We start from the raw sequence: 21,218 nt of genomic DNA, 5'->3' as shown, positions 1-21,218 counted from the left end.
TCAGGTACAGGGCAGGGCTGCTGAGAGCCACTCATGAAACCAGCCTGGGTTTCTGGCCTTTGAGACAAGGCCTGTGATAGTTGGTGTCTGCCAAGCAGCTGGCACATAGTCTCACATTTAGGGGTACAACATGCTGAGCGAGATACCGTTATTAGCATTCCCATTTAATGGAGGAGGACACTGAGGCTCAGAATTAAAATAGCCTGCTCAGGACCACCCAGCTGGGAAGTGTCAGAGCCGGGCTTTGAACCCAGGAGCTTCAACCCAGAGCCACGTCTCTAACCTCGACTGGCATTGCTTTCTGGGTCAGCTCTTCAATACAATGTAATGGCAAGGGTCCTGTTCCAGAGAAGAGACCCAAGTCTTAGTCCACGTTGGTCAAAAATTAGTGATGTGATCTCAAGTTGCCTGCTTTTTGTGTTTCTTAAAAGGGATTAAAGACCCCTGTTTTAAAGTCTTTCATAAAGGAAGATCCTTTTAAACTAATTCCATGGGGCCCATGCTTGGAAAGTATCGTTTATCTAAAGAATTATATTTACTGAGTGACAATTAACTTTGTTTTCCATTTTTAATTAATTAAGTCAGATCAGAGTTATCAGTTTCAGCTTGTCCATTTTACGTGGTTTCCACCTTCTGTTTTTGTGTCCCATACCCGATTATTTTTCCTTCTTAGTCTTAAGTCTATCTGTTTACTCAGTTTTGTCTCTTTCTAGAGTGCAGGTTTCTGTGTGCACCAGTAACTCATCACCTTTCTTCCTGTCTGTATCTTCAGAATCTAGCACCTGGCAGGGGCTTGGTGAGTTGTTGAACTAATGAATAAACAGATTTAATATTGACGAGCGTGTTAGCTGAGGCTGTTGAAGCTGGTAAGCACACCATTTCAATCTGGCTTTTAAAAATAACTGAAAGAGCTCCATCTTTGCTCTTTAAAAGTAGACTCCAGGTTGGAAATGGCTGGATGGAATGACCTCTGATCTCCCGTCTGCTTCTGAAATTTCTCAACCCAGTGGTCTTCCTTTGTGAAGGTGACTGGAGAGATTCAGTGGAGGCTGGACACTAGAGGTGCCTTTCCCACACTGAAGTAATTCATAGGAAGTAGGGAATGCTCTGGCGCCACCTGCTGATACCCATCTGACTCCAGGCAGGGTAACCCCCAAGGCAGGTGACATAGCATAACTGTGTTCATGGTGGAGAGACATCTGTGGTGGCAGAACTTCTCTAAAGGTCCCCATTGATAGCAAACCTACACCCTTCCTACTCAGTTAATGTAAATTTGAGGGAGTTGGAGAAAAGACCCCCTTCATCCTCTCTCATGTATGTATGAAAGACGCTTGGATCTATCCCTTTATGAAACTAAATATCAATATTAGGGGACCTCACAAATGTTCTGGAAAGCTATGTGTACAGCATAAGGACTGGTGGGATGAAGGCAGGATGGGCAGAGGAAGAAGCTGGACTCTGGTGCAGTTGCCCTGGAGATAGGCTTCAGCCAACCCCATGGAATGCTCTGGAGCTGGGAATGGTCCTTCTGAGTCATCCCTAATTGAGGCTGGAGCCAAGCCTTTGTTGGCCCCCAACCACCCAGCACTGATCTGTTTGGGCTGCTGTGACAGAATACCACAAGTTGAATGGCTTGTAAACAATAGAAATTTATTTCTCACACTTCTGGACTTTGGGATGTCCAAGATCCAGGCGCTTGCTGACTCAGTGTCTGGTGAGAAGCCACTTCCTGTTTCATAGACAGACGGCCGTCTTCTCGCTGTGCCCTGACGTGGCACAAGGGAGAAAGGAGTTCTCTGGGGCATCTTTTATAAGAGCCCAGTCTCATTCACAAAGGCTCTACCCTCATGACTAATCACCTCCCAAAGTCCACACCTCCGAATACCATCACACTTGAGGGTTAGGTTTCCACCTGTGAACTCTGGGGGGACACATTCAGTCCGTATCATGCTTCTGTAACCTTGGGTGAGGCAGCTGCTGGCTGAGGGCAAGGTCATCAAGGGGCCTAGTCATGAGCCCTTAGCAGCTGGGGATGGGTGCAGAGGCCCAAATAGGGATCCAGAAGGAGCACCAGGTAAGTCTCTCCCTTCCGTCTGACTGTTGCCATATCCTAGCACACTTGATTTGCCAGAATGGAATGGAACCAGAATGGTTTGCCCAGCCAGGACAGTGTTGCATTCAGCAAAGGATGAATCAACCTGAAAACAAGGATGGCCTGGCCCTCCATTTGCCAGACATCCTGACAGAGCTGCCAACCCAAGAACAAGCACCCAAGGAAGGTTCCTAACCCTCTTCCCTCTGTCCTCTCCTTCTCTGTTAGTTTTATTCTCCAGCTAAGCTGTCAGAGGCAGTCTTTGAGGGGTCTGAGGTTGGTCCTTTTGGCCTGGCCCTGGAGAAGGAGGCTAGGAATGGGCAGGGAGGGGAGAAGAGGGGATTACACTTCCAGGTTGTGGAGAAGGGTGGGGATGGGAGTCTTCTTTCTGGGTCAGAATCCTTTTGCTGACCAGATCCACATATGTGATAGCTGTTCTAAATGGAAGGAGATGGCCAACAGTCTTCTGAGTACCCAGAATTTAAAACTGAGCTAGGCAGCACCAAAAGCACTATATTGCAGAATAGAGCATTTTACTTTTGTAAAGATGTAAAGGGCATTTCTCTGAGATCAAGTGTTAGCAGGGGATCTGTGTCCTGGGTTCATTTGTTTTTGTCTTTGAAAAACAACGAATCACCCAAAAGAAGTAAACAGATACTCAGTTCTATAAAGTTCAGGGGTGGTTGAGACTGCGGTCCTTGACTTAAATAAGACTACTTTCTTTCAGACCTCATGGGGACCTTGGTTCCTCTCAGTGTCTACTTGCTTCTTTAACTCATTGACAAGGGAGTGAGTGTGCCTGTTTCACACCAGAGCACAAAGGAAACATTTTCTCATTTTTTTGGTGTAAAATATACCAGTCCTTAAGACTCCAGATAACAGCTTTTGAGTGAACCCATTATTCTAAGTGTTTTATTTCAAGATAGAACTATGTATATAACATGACTCACCCCTCAGACAATTACAGGTTCTCAAGGCTTCAAGGAGGCTTGAGTAAACCTCTTATTAGATCCATGGAGGCTGTGGTCATAAAGACAGCCTCCACCCCCACCCCAGTTCACGTATAGGCTCTGGCTCCCAGCCTTCCTGTCCCCTCTCCCCTCCCCTCAGCTTGGGGGAAAGGTGAGTCCTCCTGAGGATCTATGAGTTAAGAAGACAAGAAGGGGAAGAAGCTGACAAAAGCATGAGAAGCCCGGGGGTGTTGAACCCGGGGCTTGGACCCCATCTGTGATGGGAGCCAGACTTGGGGTGCCCTGGCTCCCAGATGACTGGACGCAGTGGTAAAGACATGGACTCGGGCATCACAGGGAGCCTGGCTCAGCGTCCTCGTTTCATCGTTTACCAGGATGTTCTTGCAGTGCATGATTTAATCTCCAGGCACTTCGTTTGTTTTTTTGTTTGTTTTTACTGAATAAAATGGGGGTATGACAGTAGTAGGCTCCTAGGTTGTTATGAAAACTAAATGAGATAATGCACAGGAGTGTAAGCTCCGTGAGGACGGGGAAGTTATTTCATTTGTGCTGTAGCCCTGGTTCTCACATCCTTGTTCCTGGCGCTCAAATATTTGACAAAGCACTTGGCACAGGACCTGCCTCGTTGCCGGTGCTTCATAGCAACACAATTGCTGTTACTTCTGCAGGGAGGTTTCCTTGTGCCCTGCTGCATCCCCGTCTGACCTTCTGCCAGGAGTTCTTGTGCAAACTCATGAAATGGCCAGTGTGCAGTCATCTTCACACTGGATCAGGAGTTGATTTGCTGGTTTCCTTCAGTGATTCAGCAGACAGTACACCTATGCAGAAGGACTGTGGGGTGGGGGCAGGCGGTCCAAGGTTGCTGCCTGGAGCCTGCTGAGGGGTAGGCCAGCCTGGGTGGGGTGGAGCTGAGGGATTTCAAACATCCGGAGTCCTGGAATGCTTGAGGAGAGGCTGTTAGGTGCTAGAGAAGCTGTATGGGTGCAGGTTGGCGGTGGGGGATGGCAGGAAGCCAAAGATGCAACTGCTTGGTTTGTTTTAGGAAATTTCCCAGGAGCGGGCCTGTACCCAAGAAAGCATAAAGACCTTTTCCTTTTTCTATATTCTTCTCCCTCCTGATTGTGTGAATTTTGTTGTCGAATCACAGAACACAGACTGGTACAGTTATTTCTACAGCTGAGCCACATTTTGGGTTCATGGGCTCTTTGCTAGCTGCAGAGGGATCTGAACCACCAGCTGGCCCATTGTTTCTGTAAGAAATTCATTCTCAATTCCAAGCAGATGATTAATGGCGTAGGACTCAGAATGAAACCCATTCTGTGCTCTGTCCTGGACTCCAGACAAATCGGCTTGTTTTTGGTGGAAGCTCTTGGGGAGTTCTGTTTGTATAATAATGACATCGCAGGCCCCTAGGGAGAGTGAAAGCAGACTCTGGGACTGACGGTCAGAAAATTCTTGAAGAAACTGGAGGCCAAAGACACTTCAGCTCCTTGACATACTACGATCATACTATGAAGTGCTCTAGTGGGAGAAGAACTCCACTGGAAGAGACAGCGATGGCCTGGCAGGTCTGGAGTCTGGCTGAGTCTCAAGGAACACCTTGAGAGTGGCCATCAGTGTTCATGTTCTCTCCCAGCCAGGTTCCTAAGGGGCCCAGGGGCCTGTGCCCAGCAAAGACACTTATCAAACGGGCAGGGAATGCCAAGTGAAGATGTGCAACACTGGGGGTATTAAGGAAACCCAGAGAGGGAAGTCCTTTCTCAGGTATCCCATCAAAGGTTTTTTGTGCTGGTGGGAGGAGTCCTAACCTGGGAGAGCAGTGACCATGTCAGGGTCGGGAAGGGGATGATGACCAGATCACTCCTCAGCAGCCAAGGACTGACCTGGTCACCTGGAGGATGTGGGTGCTGGGAATGGGAAGAGGGTAGTTGGCAGGACTTTTGGTGCCTACAGCCTCCTGGCTGCCAGAAGGACCCAGAGCTCACCCACCCTGCCTGAATGTAACCTTCTTGGCTACTGTCAGAACTAGAACTACACATATAAGGAGACTTCTAGAATATACAACTTTTGAAATTTGGGGACTTTACTCTAATGGATTTCAGGTTGGGGTCTACCTTCCAGATATAAGAAAGAGAGAGGGGGAATGAGGAGCAGGCCAGATGGGTACAAATGTTGATGGACCACACATGTTACCTAAGGTAGGACTGTTTCTGGTTAGCTGCCTGCCTCCCCTGTTAGCTCCAGCAAGCCGATTTGATAGAGTTTTATCCGAAGGGCAGCCAGATTCCTTCCCACTGTCTCCTTCTCCACGCCCTGCCTGCAGTAAGACGCTAGGAACTGTTGCCAAAGGATCAGAATAAAAGAAATGGGACCCTGGGGCGGCAGAGCTTCCAGCCTGCTATGTGGACGTTGCGTTTCTCTAGAACATTGCACTTCTTTTTCACTGATTATAAAATGGTGAATTAGCTTCAAAAATTATGCCCGCATGCCCCAATTATCCTCAGTAAAGACGGCTGAGGGGGAAAAATTGCATAAGGCAAGTTAGCAGATGATTCCTAAACCCAACCTTAACAAGTGGTTTCCACCTCACCCACGCTGGGTGTCACTCTATCAAGGGGAGTTGCCAGAAAAAAGCCATTATGTCCACTGCCCGATGGAGGTGCTAAGGCCCCGAGGGGACTCAACTGATCTGCAAGGGGAGGTGAAAGGACAAAGGCCAAGGATGGTAAACTGGGAGCGCATACCATCAACCAGGAGCTAGTCGCGGCTGCAGGGCTGGCAGCAAGCCTTGACGCTCCAGGGCCGCTCTGAGGCTGTGTGCCCGTGGAAGGTCATCTGTGGGCCCGGGACCTCATTTTTTCCCATCCCCCCAAAAAGGGACTCCTAATACCTGCCCACGTCTCAATAAGGAGATGAAATCCAAGAAATGCTGAACGGTGTGGAAGCCTCAGAGAAGATCTCTGTGCAGGGATGGTGGCCACAGAAGCAGTGGGTGCTTTCATACCAGCAGCAAGGTCAGTTATCAGAAATGGCAGGAGAACTGGGGCTGGGAGCTGGAGAACGTTGTTGGAAGGGTCAGGGTAGGGTGGGTGTGGGACGGCTGGAATTTTCTATCAGCCTGCTGAGGGAGGTCCCAGAGGCTTCTTTTTTTTTCATTCATGTTCCTATTGGTAGTCATGTTCTGTTTGACAGTAAGGCCACCTCTTCCTGGCTTTGTACTGGCAGATAAAATATAATCTGTGCACCCTACATCTTCTGCAGCAAAAACTTGCTCCCCAGTGATACCAAGGCAAAGAAGTGTCTACAAACATTCCTTTCAAAGAGTGCCAAGAATTTTGAACATGGGTATAATTCATCTCTGAGGGACTAAAGTTTTTTTGTTTCTTTACCATTCAGCTGTTTATGTTAGGTTTGGTTTGATAGTTGATTCAGGCTTTGTTTAATTTGTCCCTTCCCCCACAGGCAGGATGGACTTGCCATTGGGTTGGTCGGTCATCACCTGCTGTGTGCCTGCCCCGCTCCCCTGGGGGGCAGAAGCGGGCAGAGCCTTCCCACTCACCTTCGTGTCTCAGAAAAGTAGTGGATAATGATGCAAAGTTCTTTTTTTATAATTATGCTTAGCCAGCAAATTCCCCAGACTCATTGTCACTTCTTGTTATAGAGAAGTGCCTTCCTCTGAGGTGTGTGCCTCCAGGCCTATCTCCGGGAGCAGGCAAACAAAGGAAGATGTATGGAAGCCAGAGTGATTTTTGGGACCAGAGTGACAGGATGGAGAGACTGTAAGGAAATGCTATGCACAATTAGAAGCCTGGCAAGTTTACAGACGTTACTCATTAAGCCTCCCCACAGTTCCTCTGAATACACTGATGAGGGGCTTTGTACCAAAATTTAGCTTCTTATACATCTTAGTAGTAACAGAAATAGAGACTGCAGTTGATTGACAGGACTGTATAGAGCCTATTTATCCATTCCCAAGCTTTTGTGAGCAGGGGGAGGCGAAACGTCTTTAGCACATAGTGGTCCCGGCTCCTTGTCGAGACCCCCACCATTTTTCTCTCTGGTGTGAAAAGTGCTTTGGCTCCGGCACAAGGAGGTCAGTGGGAGAAACTAAGTGAAGGTCAGGCTACTTTTTCTTTCTCCTTTATTTTTTGTTAGTTATGGTTAGTGGCTGGATTTTTGTTTTTAAAGATCCAAAAGCATATAAGTAGGAGACTTGGATATTCTTATTAGCATATTCATGTCAAACCTGTGTTGCCAGCATTTGGTTATTTCAAAGGCTGTTGCCAAGAGCCCAGCTTTGAAAGGCCTCAGCATGTGGGGCAGGCACACCTGGGGCTGTGCGTGGGGCTTCACCAAAGGAGAATGCCCTGCCGCCCCCTTCTCCTGCTGCTCTCTGAGCCCCCTCAGGCGGAAACCGAAAGGCAGCTGTTCTGTTATTCTGGGTGATCCTAGAAACTAGTGATAGTGGGGCTGGGAGGATGATGGTTTTCTATCACACTGAGGGAACCTGTTTTTTGTTGTTTTGTTCTCATAGCACTGAACTAGAGCATGTCGGATTTAGATGGTCTAAAAGGAAGAATTCTCCAGCAGGAAAAAGCTATTAAACAAAGAAACGAGTTCGTCTTGAAATGGTAGATTTTGATCCATTAGAAGTGATATTTCTTAGGGGTAGAAGGAGAGATTATGTACCTTCTCAATAAGATCAAACGTCCATTCCTCGTAACTGTATTTTATTGGACAGGTCAGACTTGCCAGAGCCCAGGGTCCACAGGCCCGGCAGGGGTATGTCGGTGTTACTGGATATCAAACAGTAATAAATTAAACCGACAAAAACAACAAAAAAGATCAAACAGAAACTGCAAGGCCCTTCCTGCGAATCCCAGGGATTTTGTGAGCATCAGGCACCCCCTAGTGTCCAAGTGGCAGTACTAGCCTCACCTGCTTGTTCCTGACCAAAATTGAGCACAGGCGCTTGGAGGAAGGAGGGGGGATCTCATTTAGTCTGTCTCCATTTGTTTCCCCGGGAGAGAGGTGTTGGGAGGAGGGATAGAGGTAGGGGCTGGCTCCAGGAAGTGGCTTGCCCAGTCCCTTGGAAGCCACACCACTTGGAGAAAGGGCTGACTGTGTGTATCCTTACCAAGTATCAGGAGACCAAGTCCATGCAGCGGAAAGCGGTTGGCTTTGGGAATTAAAGAGGCTAGAGATCAACTCCTAACTTCTCGGACTAAGAACTTAGTCTTTTGGATGGAGCCACCTTTAAGATGGTGGCAGGAATACCTGTATTTCAGAGACAACGTATGTGAAGTGCCAGCTGCCCCCTTTGCCGCATGCCTGTCCCTTATCCCACATTTGAAACAGCTTCCCGGGTCCAGTTCACCTGACACACAGCTACCTGGGCTGGCTTCAATGCAGATGCTATTTCTCTGTAAAAATATTATAAAGGTGTGTGGCTTTTTAATTTTTTTTCTTCTGTTTTAGTTGATTTAAACAGATAAGTCTGCCTTAAATTTGACCCTAAAATAGCTAATTTCCATCTGAGATGTAGCCATTGCACTTTGATAATTATATACAGCTGAGCATTCAAACTCATGCTGCCTGCCGGCCAGTGAGGAAACCCACTAACGGACTGCCCTGGGGGTGCTGGCATTGGACCTTGAGACAGCAACAGCTCTCATCTTGCTGATACAGTGCTCTGACTTTACTAGAAGTCATGAATAGATTTTACTAGTGATCTACTCCAATGTACTATCAGGATTTCTTCCTGACAAATCTCAAATCTTTTTAGATTATCATTTTCTCTTATCTTTAATTTATTTGGGGGCAGCTTTTCTATCACAGAAGAGTTTGGATTCATTAGAAAATACTCTGCCTTCCATTTTCACTAGGGAAGGAGAAAAGAGGGATTATTGATAAATGAGGTAAATGTGGGACTATTTTACAGACTAGTTTCTCTGACTGTAGCCTTAACTACTTAAAAGAAAGGGGAGTAAATGAGAACACATGAATAGGCTATTTTGAAAGCTTGCCTTGTATGGGGGGAAGGGGCAGCAAGGGTTGGACACATTGACAAGTGTCTGATGAACCAGGATTGACTACCAGGTCCGTTGTGTGTGTGTGTCTCCTTGGGCGTGACACTCAACCTCTCCCAAATCTCTAGCTTTCTCATCTGTAAAATGAGGCGTCATAATAGCAGCTACCATAACATTGTTGAGAAGACCATATCTGATAATGCATTACAGCCTACATGTACATAAAAGTTGTTCAGTAAATGGTGTATCTACTCTTACTCATTCACTTTCTTTCTGCTTTAATTAATTTTAGGTTTATCTTGTACCTTTTAGAAGCTCCCTTGTCAGTTTACAGAAGTACAGGTGGTCTTACTTAACTTCCTACTGAAAGGCAGTTGCTATTTTAACCATCTAGGGATGAGATGCCTGGGGAGGTCTTATGCAATCCTGCAACAGAACGTTCTGCCAGCCCTCCGTGTGGCTCTGAAAACAGAAGGCACTCAGGAAATGCTTGTCATTTAACTTGGAGCCAAGTGCAGTGCTAACTGCTAAGAGATATAACAGTACTTACGCGTGCAGGCATCCTCTCATATACCCTCTCTCCAGCACATGGCTTCTGAGAGTTGAGGGGTGTCCCAAGTGGGGTCCCCTGGGTTTGCTTAGTTTGGGTTTAAGTGGAGACATTTGTAAGCAAGAGCCTTAAGTCAGGTCCCCCACATTATGTTTCTCTTGTCTCCTAAAGAAGGACAGGACCTTCCAATTATGTTACCCCCCTTTTTTATTCCAAGTGCCCTTGTCAGAGTGTTAAGGTTGAGTGTGGTGGCTCAAGTTCAAAACCCAACCACAGAGTCTCCTGCAGTTTCCTCTGCATTTCATTACACGGTGCTAGAGAAGTACAAGGGGAACTGCTGCAATGTCATTACCCAGGAGAAAAGCGATGATTTCTGTAAGTCTATGATAATGCAAAAGCAATCAGACCCAAACTGCATGGAAGATTTTGTCTGAGAGCCTGTTCTTACACCAAGAGTAACATGGTGGTTATTTTTGATATCATTTTCATAGTTCAAAACTCTGTATGGAAGACCAAGTAAATCTATTTCACTGGTAAAAAATAAACCTTCTCAGGGCTGCAGCTGGTACGTTCTAAAAGTATACTCACTGAGCAAGAAGGGTCCTTCGCAGCATCTGCTGCTGGTGGCCGCCTCTGAGAGGTTGTCCAAAGTAGAAGCTGGGGTCCTAACCGCTACCTGCCAGCTCTCCGTTCTGGGGAAGTTGAGTGTCTTATCTTTCTTGTAACCACCTTGCAAGGTTGTTGAGTGAGGACGAAATGAGATTATCAGGTCTACAAAACCATGAACACAATGCTGGGCTTGTAGTAGCTGCTCAATATTTGGTCACATCATCATCATCATCATCATCATTACCTTCTGCAGCTCTTCAGGGATGGTGATGTTGGGCTCTTTGACTTCTATTTAGTCAGTCTTCCTTCCGCATAACAGAACTCGTATCTTCCTAACAGTAGACGAAGCTCATTTCTTATCTGAGCTTTATCTGACAGATCATGTTGCACAAGTCTCTCCACCTTTCAGGGCCTCTGTTTTCTTTCCTTCGAAATTAGAGGACAATCAGAGATCTGAGGGGACTTGCAACCCTGCCCCTCTGGATTCTAAAACACTCTTTTAGTAGCTGAAGGCTTTGCCAGGTCCGTTAGGCATCTCAGACTCCCTTTTTCCGCAGTCATAGCCCCTCCGGGAGGACCCTCCATGGAGTGGGTGCTGAGGAAACAGCCACCAGTGTGTGTTTTGTGTGGCTGTTTTCCCCCACAGGTCTTGGTTCTTCTCCCTTTCGTTATTCTGAGCACTCTGCTGGAGAGCCAGTCCCTTCTTATCACAGTTACAAAGTCGGGAAGAACAAAAGGCAGAACGTGGCTGTTGTCCTTGTCTCTGGCCAGTGCATTCAAATAACAGGCCGAGATGGGGCTGACCTGCAGCTAAGCTCTGCCCTGAACCCGCACTAACTTGAGACGGTGCCACCAGAATGAACGATAACAAGAGCTGGCATTTATGGCGCATGGTGCTAAGCTTTGACATGCGGTCACTAATTCTTGTCTCTGTCTCAGGGAGGGGCTTTTGCTATCCTTCGTCTACAGAGGAGGAAGCTCAGGTTTAGAGAAATTAAATAACCTGCCGACAGTGAAGTCAGTGCTAAGGGCAGAGCTGGGTTTTGACTCCAGCTGCTTGAGCCAAGAGCCCTTGTTCTTAACCACTTGTGAAGCACTTCTGGACAGATTTATCACAGTTTTTTTAAAGTTTCTTATCTGGGAAAGATGCTTAGAGCCAGAAGGTGGACTAGATGAGCTTCTAAGGATTACTTTCACTCTAAGATTCTGCCAAACCAACACCATGTTAATACCATCACTAGGTTCTGTAGTAAAATAGCACAAACTGGGTGACTTAGACAACAGAAATTATTGTTTCACATTTCTAGAGGCCAGAGGTCAGGGCTGGTTCCTCCCAAAGGCTGTGAGGAAAGGAAGGATCTGTTCCAGGCTGCTCTCTTTGGCTTTATAGATGATCATTCTCTCCCTGCTTCTCTTCACATCACACCGTCTTTCCTCTTTGTGTGTGTGTCTGTGTCCACATTTCCCTTTTTTATAAGGACACCAGCCAGATTGGATGAGGGCCCACCCTCAGACCTCACTTTAACGTGATTACCTGTATAAAGACCCTATTTCCATGCTATGGAGAACAGTATGAATATCTCCTTAAAAGAACTGAAAAGAGCCTTACCATATGATCCAGCAATCCCACTGCTGGACATATATCCAGAGGGAACTTAAAAAAGACACACTCACCCCAATGTTCACAGTGGCAGTATTTACAATAGCCAAGACATGGAAACAACTTAAATGTCCTTCAACAGATGACTGGATAAAGAAGTTGTGATACGTGTACACACACACACACACACTGGAATATTAGTCAGCCATAAAAAAGAATAAAATAATGCCATTTACAGCAACATGGATGGACCTAGAGATGATCATATTGAGTGAAGTAAGTCAGACAGAGAAAGGCAAATATATGGTATCACTTATATGTGGAATCTAAAAAAAAAAAAATGATACAAATTCTGTTTTCAAACCAAAAACAGACTTATAGACATAGAAAACAAACTATGGTTACCAAAGGGGAAAAGATGTGGAGGGATAAATTAGGAGTTGGGGATTAACAGACACACATTGCTGTGCATAAAAATAGATAAACAACAAGAACCTAGTGTGTAGCACACGGAACTATATTCAGTTTCTTATAGTAACATAATGGAGAAGAATCTGAAAAGAATATATTGTATATATATCTGAATCACTTTGCTATACACCTGAAACTAACATTGTAAATCAGCTACATTTCAGTAAAAAAAATTTTTAAAAACCAAAAAAACTGGAAAAAAAAAGACCCTATCTCCAAATAAAAGAGCAATTCTGAGCTACTGTAGGTTAGGAGTCCAACTTACCTTTTTTGTGGAGGGACACAATTCAGCCATAACTGCCCCCTCTGTCATTTTGAAATAATAATCAGCAGGGAAGTGGTTTACTTAACAGGAACTGTCCAAGAGGTTTAGCTCTTGGAGTCAAACAGGGCAACTTTGTTAATGCCTCGTTTGCTACTTTTCACAGATGGTCAAGCAAGCTAATCTCTAGGTACTCATCCACAAAAATAAGAAAGAAAGGAAAAAAGGTTTCAGAGTGGGGAGGGTATAGCTCAAGAGGGGTTCAATCCCCAGTACCTCCACTTAACAAGTAGTTAAATAAATAAACCTAATTACCCCCCCAAAATTTTTTAAGTGATTATGCAACATTAAAAAAAAAAGAAAAGGAAGGTTTCAGTCAGCGTCTAGCTTTTAGAGGCCCTTGACTATTGATGACATGGACTGGACTGTCAGTGAATCAAACACTATTCATGAATTAGATATCCCCCAAAGACAATATACTGTTTCCTAATTGGTTTCCTAAAAGAGTTCATTACCTTCTCACAGAGGAGCAACTTACCTTCACAATCATTTATTCATGCATTGGTGATTCTACTTGTAACTGCTACTGTTGATAAACAGCTTTACCCTCTTAAGAACAGCTTACAATCAACACAATTATCTCCTTTCTTATTTTATCCAGGATAAGGATCATCGAGGCCCTAAATCAGAGAGGAAACCAGGTTGTAGGGAATACAGACTCCAGGATGTATTTAATGAAAGAGTAACAGCACCGTGATTTAGTGACTTTATATGTCGGTTTAAGTCAGGCGCTGAAGTAAAATGATGGGTTCTCAGCCACCTGTTGCCCAAGGCTGGGCCAGATTTACAAAAGAATCTGTAAGCACTTGTTTTAAAGTCTTCTACTCCTTTGTTCGTTAATGTTTCAGCATGTTATAGAGAAAAGTAAAGTGTGTAGAGTCTAGCACTGTGCTACCATTGTGTAAAACCAGGGCGAAAAGGTCTGTACATTGATATTTATCTACACGTCTCAGGAAGGACACATGAAAAGCTCCCATCTAGGGGGCTAGAGGTCTGGTGGGAGGAAAACCAGGTTCCCACTGCACACACCTGGCATAATTTTATGTATTTAAACCATATCCATTGTAAAAAGCAAGCACATGTTTTGGATGACTGCACACACCCACAATGAAACTAGTCAAGGACATGCAGGTTCCACCCTCCTTGGACGTGGTCTGAAGTTCACCTTAAGTTCATCCTGAAGTCTGTTAGCTCCCCTTGAGCACCCCTCCTTTCTCCTTGTCAGAGGCTAAGGGAAGCTCTCACGTCTTGAAGAAATATCATTTCAGACCTTGTGAGAAGTGGGGTGAGAGACATCAGGCTTGTTGCTTCCTCAGGCTTTAGAGACTGGAAATTCCTAGCCGTCTGTATACTGGTATGTGTCATATCTGAGGAAAGCCCCCTGCCCCAATCATAGAATCTTAGGTTTGCGAGTCTTCAAATGTCAATCAAGTCAGCAACCCCGGCCCCATGTCACTTGAAGTCCTTCTCCAGCATCTCTAGCCCAAGGGCTAGCCTTCCTGTGCTCGCCCACCACCCTTGAATCAAGCTTTTCCTTCTTATATGGTGCTGTACTTGAACTCTGTGTAACTTTCACCCATGACCCTGGACCTATCATTCTTTGCCACCTGGAGTGAGACTTAATTCCTGTTTCATAGGAGGCTCCTTCAAGTGGGCTGGCCTGTCTCCAGCCCTCTGCTGGCTCCCTCTCCTTCCAAATCAACAACAGCAGGGTCTTCAGCTCCACCTCAGCTGATGGTTGTCAGAGAACTTTCACTTCCTGGCCACCCTCTCTAGAGCATCTGTGGCCATGTGAGAGTGGGGCTCCCAACAGTGAAGGCAGCATTTCACTGGTGCTCTGAGCAGTTGGGAGTAGACACAGCCATCATCAGCTTTATTCTATGTGTTGTAAATTTCAAGTCTAAACCAAGAGCAAAGCAACTTTTACTTTTTTTTCCCTTCTTGGGGCTGGGAGTTGGGGAGGGCAGTTAAATCATATCATTAAATCACACATTTGGCTCACTTTGAGCTGAAACTGCATGAAACACCTCACTCATTTCCACATTGTGGCTCCAAATCCCATGCTTGCTTTTTTGGGGAACAACAGCAGAACCCCACATGTTTTCCTCTATTGTTTTGTCTTATTAGTCCATGGTTGGAACTCACAGAAACATATTAGGTGCAGGCTCTATCTTATGTTTTCCCCTGGTGGGTTAACCTGCCTCTGTGTCTTCATCTAAGTCAGTGATGAAAAGTGATCCCCTCCTGGACAGAACTCAGCTCAGATTCCATTCTACTTTGGAGGGGAAGGAGATGCCAGTTGGAGGATGGGAGTATGGAGAAAATTTGAGTGCTCGGAAACTTTTCTGACCAGACTCCTTTATTTCTTTCATTCAGAATGAGCATTGGAATTTGTAAAGTATGGAGCTAACTGTATTTTTGCTAATGAAAGCAAGCCACATTTCTTAGAAGGGTGTTAGCCGCCAGGTGCAGAGAGTGAAGAGGAAAGAAAGAAGAGCCTGAGTACCCTTGTCCATCATTTCTCTCCATGGTTCAAGAGCATGGAGAAGAAGCCTGGGGATCCCTGGCCAGAAGGCTTGTTTTACACATACAGTACTCAGAATTTTAGAGTTTTTGATTTAGGGTGGCTCCAGAGTTCCAGAAAGAACTTTAAGAAAACATTTTATTTTGGGATTTAAAGTCCATTATCTAATTTCTCACTCTTATTTTTTTCACCAAGAGGGAGTTTAGGAACTGTTAGAGTTAAAAGCATCTTGGATATTAGTCTCCTCATTTGTAAGATGAACAATGAAAGTGCCTGTTGTGTAAAAGCTGTAAAAGCTATGTGAGAAAACACATAAACAGTCCATCTGGGTGAACCTTGGCTCATTTGAAAGCCAATGAACACAAACCCTTATTATCATGACAGTTACAGAAACAGCAGTCCTTTCTTCCCTCTCTCCTCTTCCCTGATAGATTTTGGATCAAAAATAATAAAGAACATTCTATAAACTAGAGCTAGTAAACAAGGTAATTAGAAGGTGCGGCATTGGAGGAAAAACCTGTCATACTGGGAATGTTGTTAGTGAAAACATTTCTGTGAGACATACTAGGCTATATGTCCTCTTTCAGCCAAGTTGGAATGTCCAGCCCCTTACTAGTATTATCTATGATTGCAGCGTGTTAGCATTAGGAGGCCCTGACCTTGGCCTGGCTAAGAGCCACTCCCTTCTCTCGTTAGTATTTCCAGGGCTAGTGCCAGCCACAGTGACTAGGACAGTCTGCCCCATTACCTCCCAGTAGTACTCCCAGCATCACTTCTCTGCACTGAAAAAAATACAGCCATAGGAAAACATAGTACTTGCAAGGTACTAGTCTGCTGTCCTTCCTTTTTCTGATCTTAAAAGCTAAGGGATTCAGAGTTGGTCTTGAGTAAGGATGGATAATGTAAGGCCTTTATTGAGATTAGCAAAAAGTGTTTACATATAAATTCCTGAAATGTTTAACAGCAATAATAACAAATAAAATGAACAAAAAAGATGGAAAGAAGGAAAAGAAAATCTAGAAATCCAGTTAGAAAACTTCAAGAACCTGAGAAATGATGTATAAGTGCTTTTGTTATTTAACTGTAAGTGAGGAAATTTGAAAATAGAATATAGGAAAACAAAACAGTATATTTATATATACTCAAAATTATACATCTCTTATACATAATAATTATTGCCTAGGCAAAACCTAGTATTGAAATTTAGAAAAAGACTCTGTAAGACTTGATTTCTATATAATACATGAGTTCTGAGCATGAGTTCTGACATCAGCCTGCTTGGGTTTGAACCTTGGCCCACACTTGGGCAAATTGCACACCTCTCTGTGCCTTCATTTCTCTGTCTCTAAAAAACATATTTAATATCCAAAATATATAAGGAACTACTTCAACTTAATAGCAAAAAACCAAATAACCTGATTAAAAAATGGGCAAAGGACTTGAATAGACATTTCTTCAAAGAAGATGTGCAAAGGGCCACGAGTTACATGAAAAGATGCTCAGTATCACTAATTACTAAGCATCAAATAATGCAAAGCAAAACCACGATGAAGCATCACCTTACACCTATTAGGATGGCTATTACAAGAAAAACAAAAGACAAGTGTTGGTGAGGATATAGAAAACGTGAACCCTTGTGCACTGCTGGTGGGAATGTAAAATGGTGCAGCTGCTATGGAAAATATTATAGAGGTTCCTCAAAAAATTAAAAATAGAAATGCTATATGATCCAGCAATCCCACTTCTGGGCATTTATCCAGAAGAATTGAAATCAGAATCACAAAGGGATATTTGCAATTCCATGTTCATTGTAGCACTATTCACAATAGCCCAAATGGAAACAATCTAAAAGGTCCATCATCAGCTGAATGGATAGAGGAAATATGGTCTATACTTACAAAGGAATATTATTCAGCCTTTAAAAAGGAAGGGAATCTCTCCATATGCCTCAGTATGGATGACCCTAAAAGACATTACACTAAGTGAAATAAGCCAGTCACGGAAATACAGATACTGCATGTTACCACTTACGTGAGGTATGTGAAACAGTCAAACTCATAGGAGCAGAGTGGAGTGGTGGTGGCTAGGGACTAGGGGAGAGGGAAGTGGGGAGATGCTATTCAACTGGTAAAGAAGTTCATTTATGCAAGATGATTATGTTCTAGAGATTTGTTGTACAGCATAGTGCCTACAGTTTACAATATTGTATTGTACACTTAATTTGTTAAGAGGCTAGATCTCGTGTTAAGTGTTGCTACCACATTAAAAACAAACAAAAAGAAAAAAAATGTCTAAGATATGGTTAGGGTTAGATGAAATCATTCATGCAATGTACAAATGCATGAAGAACCTGACATGTACTAAGTGTTAAGTAACCATTACTATTGTTTTTCTTCTTATACCTGTGGGAAGATAGGTTCCTTGGATTACTTGATCCATAACCAAGGTACCATCATTAATCGGGTGGCATCGTACTCAAGTTCTAGTTGCTATTTCTGGCGGTGGAGAGGGGGAACATACCCAGAGGGCTAAGTAAATATTTTACCTAGGCATGAGACTGGATGGTTTTGGCTGGGGCTCATGCTATGTATCTGTAGCAGAATTCTTCCCAGTTTTTTTAGAGGAACTGAAAGAGAACTGTTCAGGGAAGCTGCTGGTGTCCAGTGTGACAGAATGCTATGTTGCCTTGCCTGACCTAGTTCAGGCTGGTGGGCTATTTATTTCCAGGAACTAATCAAGCAAGAGCTATGATCTAGTTCTTTCCTGGGCAGGTGCTGTGCAAAATGTGCTTGGAAACTTTGCTAAACCAGAATCTGCATAGGAGCCTGGTTATTTTAATGTATCACACAGAAGAATGGATATTACTCATATTTTGTTTTTTTAAAAAATCACAGAGTTAAGGAAGAATATCAGTATTATGAATATCAACAGAATTGTCTTATTTTTCAACAGGCAAACATTTATGAAACTGTGGCCAGCACTATCCTTCTAAACTGTGGCTTAGATTAAGTTGTCACAAATAATTTTGAAATATTAAAAAGCTTTTCATTTTGAGAATGTTTAGCTATTTCCTCCACACAGATGGTCCTGTGATCTCTCATGTTCTTAAGAATTATTGGGATTGATTGCGTGGAGAAGAGTAAAAATTGGTCATTTTTTCTTAGAAGCTCCTGGAAGTTTTCCTCATTAAATATTGGGCTGGGTTGCCCATAGAAGTTATGGAATTTCTGGAGAGATTTTAAATAGAAGAGATTCTCTGTAGCCTGGATGATTTGGGTATGTCCTGCCTGTAGGCAGAGAAATGGACAAAATGATTCCTGATGCTCTCTTTATTCTGTGACCCCTGGGCCCAGGAAGGCTCGACGCAGAGGCAGGCTCCTTCACAGTGTCTCTGGACCAACAGGTCTTAGGAAATCCCTATGACAGCACTGATTAATCTTGGAGGGGAGATTGATAGCAGAACCAGAGGTAGGGAGCCCTTATGGAAGTACCCAAGGGCTTAAGGAAGTTATAGGAGTTTGAACTGATAAGATTGATAGCACAACTAATGGGGTCAGCGAGTTCGACCTTAAGTGATAGATTGCCCCTTAGTCAGAAAGGCAAATACAAGCTGATTTCTCAATTTATTTAACAAATATTTATTGAACACTGGCCTATGTGCCAGCAATATGCTAGGCAAGGGAATACAAAATAAGCAAATCATCTTGGTTCCTGATTTCATGGAACTTAAAATTTGATAGGGAAGACCAATATTAACTAACTTACTAATCACACACATATATAATTACAGACTATGATAAGCGCCCTGAAGTAAATCACAGGGTGCAGTGACAACGTATCAGATGGGAACCTGGTGGGGATGACGAGGTAGTGGTCAGAATTTGAAACTCTGTGGGCTTCCCTGAGGAAGGGGCTACGATCTGTAGGATGAGGGAACGAGATGCACAGGTAAAATGGGGATGTTCTAGGCAGGAGCATGGGCAAACGTCCTGAGATGGCAAAATGAGGATAAGTAGCCTAAAGTGAGGCTGATGAGGCATGCCAGGACAATGTTATTTACATTGTGCATTTTAATCTGAGCCAAAGTGCAATGGGAACACACTGAAGGGTTTAAGAAAGTGGAGGTAGAGAGAAGAGTGGAATGATCAGATTTTAATTCTGAAAAATTCTGACCACTGTGAGGAGAAATCATGGAAGGGACACATGGTAGATAGGCTATAGCTGAGATGAAAGATGATGGAAAGTTGGACAGATGACTGCCCTGGAGATGAAGAGAGGTCTCTGTAGGAGATAGAATTGACAGTAGTTGATGCTGGACCGGGAAAAAGTAGATTGGGTGAGGGAGATAAAAATTCCAGATTTAAATATATTGTGGATGTTCAGATAGAGTGATTTCAGACACAGCTGGATTTTTAGATGAGATCAAAGGGAAAGTCTAGAAAGTTCTCCTGGTCCCACCAAACTAAGTGGGAAAGGACCTCCCAAGCTAGATGTGTTAGAAGACAACATCTCAATTCATCTTGACCATGGATTCCTGGAGAAGCTCCTCTAAGGCATCCTGAGAAGTGGCCTCAGGCTTTGGATTATATTAAGCTCTGTGAAGGAAGAGACCATATCCATTTTTTTCCTGACCGTGTGTCAGTGCTCAGCAGAAAGCCCAGCACACATGTTCTTCAAAATACTATTGATAAAAATATGATATTCTCCCAAGAGCACAGAGAATATAGTAAGTGATGGCGAGATGGAGAGATGTCCAGGAACCCGTCTGTCAGACTCCTGGTGCAGTGACCTTCTCCATCCCTCTTTGCCTCCTAGGTCTTGTGCTTTTGTTGAGACTATGCCTTTATACTCCAGATACCCCCACCTTCTCATTTCGTTTAAAAAGCTCTAAGCGTTGCTTGGGTGAATATATTTGGTTTTACTTTGAGGTGATACCATCTTTGGGAGCATTCATTTAAGTACAGGATTTTTCGGGGTTGGATGAATTAGGGAGTTACCAATTGTAGCTACTTGGAGAAATGAGCCAAGAACTCAGGTTGAGGCAAAACAAAGGAAATAAGTCTGTTAGGTAATAAGCCCAACAGCATGACTGGAACGGTGGGAAGTTCAGCAAAGGAGCTTTCTGCAGATTATGAAAGTCTGGGCAGCCGTGGAGGCCAGGAGGTTCAGGGAGCAGCAGGCCAGATGTTTTTACAGCCATGAAATGAAGCCAACATCTAGAAATTCAAGGGAAGATGGAGGAACCCCTGTAAACAATGTCAGTGAACTTCAGCTCCGAGGACAAGTCATCTAACCCATAGGTGGTTAACTGCAACTAGAAGAAATCAGAGGCCTACACGTGGCTGTCTCTCAGGCTAAGGCCAAGATGGAGATGAGTTCACAGGCAGGTAATGACTAAAGTTTAGAGAACTTTGCCTGAGAATTTTTCTGTCTGATTCTTGCTGTGATTTTCCTCAGTTTTATGCAAAATGGATGAGTGTATCTTCCCTCAAAATAATGAAATATATGTTCAGGTGGACTGACAACACTGGAAGTTTGATTTTCCAAATTCATCAGTATGTTGTAAATGTGAAAGAAGGAAATCACCTCATAGGCAGATGTTTCCAGAAAAGTAAATGAAAATGAATAGAATAGAATGGTTTCAAGCAGCAGATATTAAATGTTTTCTTCACAAGTTGGGCGTGTGTGTGTGTGTGTGTGTGTGTGTGTGTGCACTAGATAATTTCTCCGGCTCTTTCACCCTATATTATTCTGCAAAAATGTTAAATTTTGACACTTTGGGCTTTTTCATGTAAATATTTAACCAGTCTCTGTGAGTCATCCCAGGTGCTGGAATCTGGGGAAGCATCCGTTTAGGGAAATGTTTTTGGATGGAGTGTGGGCCCAGGGTCAATCCAGTTAGAAGCATGCTATGAACAAGGAGCAGACCTGCTCTCACTGTAACTGTAGGTAAAAGACTCTGTTAATTTAGCTCTGTATTTTCATGGGGCTTCCAACCATCTCAGGTGTGTATGTCTATGGTTGTATGACAGTCCCAGGTTGTATGACAG

The sequence above is a fragment of the Camelus dromedarius genome, chromosome 4, assembly GCF_036321535.1.
Source record: "Camelus dromedarius isolate mCamDro1 chromosome 4, mCamDro1.pat, whole genome shotgun sequence".
In the NCBI taxonomy this organism is placed as follows: Eukaryota; Metazoa; Chordata; class Mammalia; order Artiodactyla; family Camelidae; genus Camelus; species Camelus dromedarius.
This window is presented reverse-complemented; position numbering follows the sequence as displayed.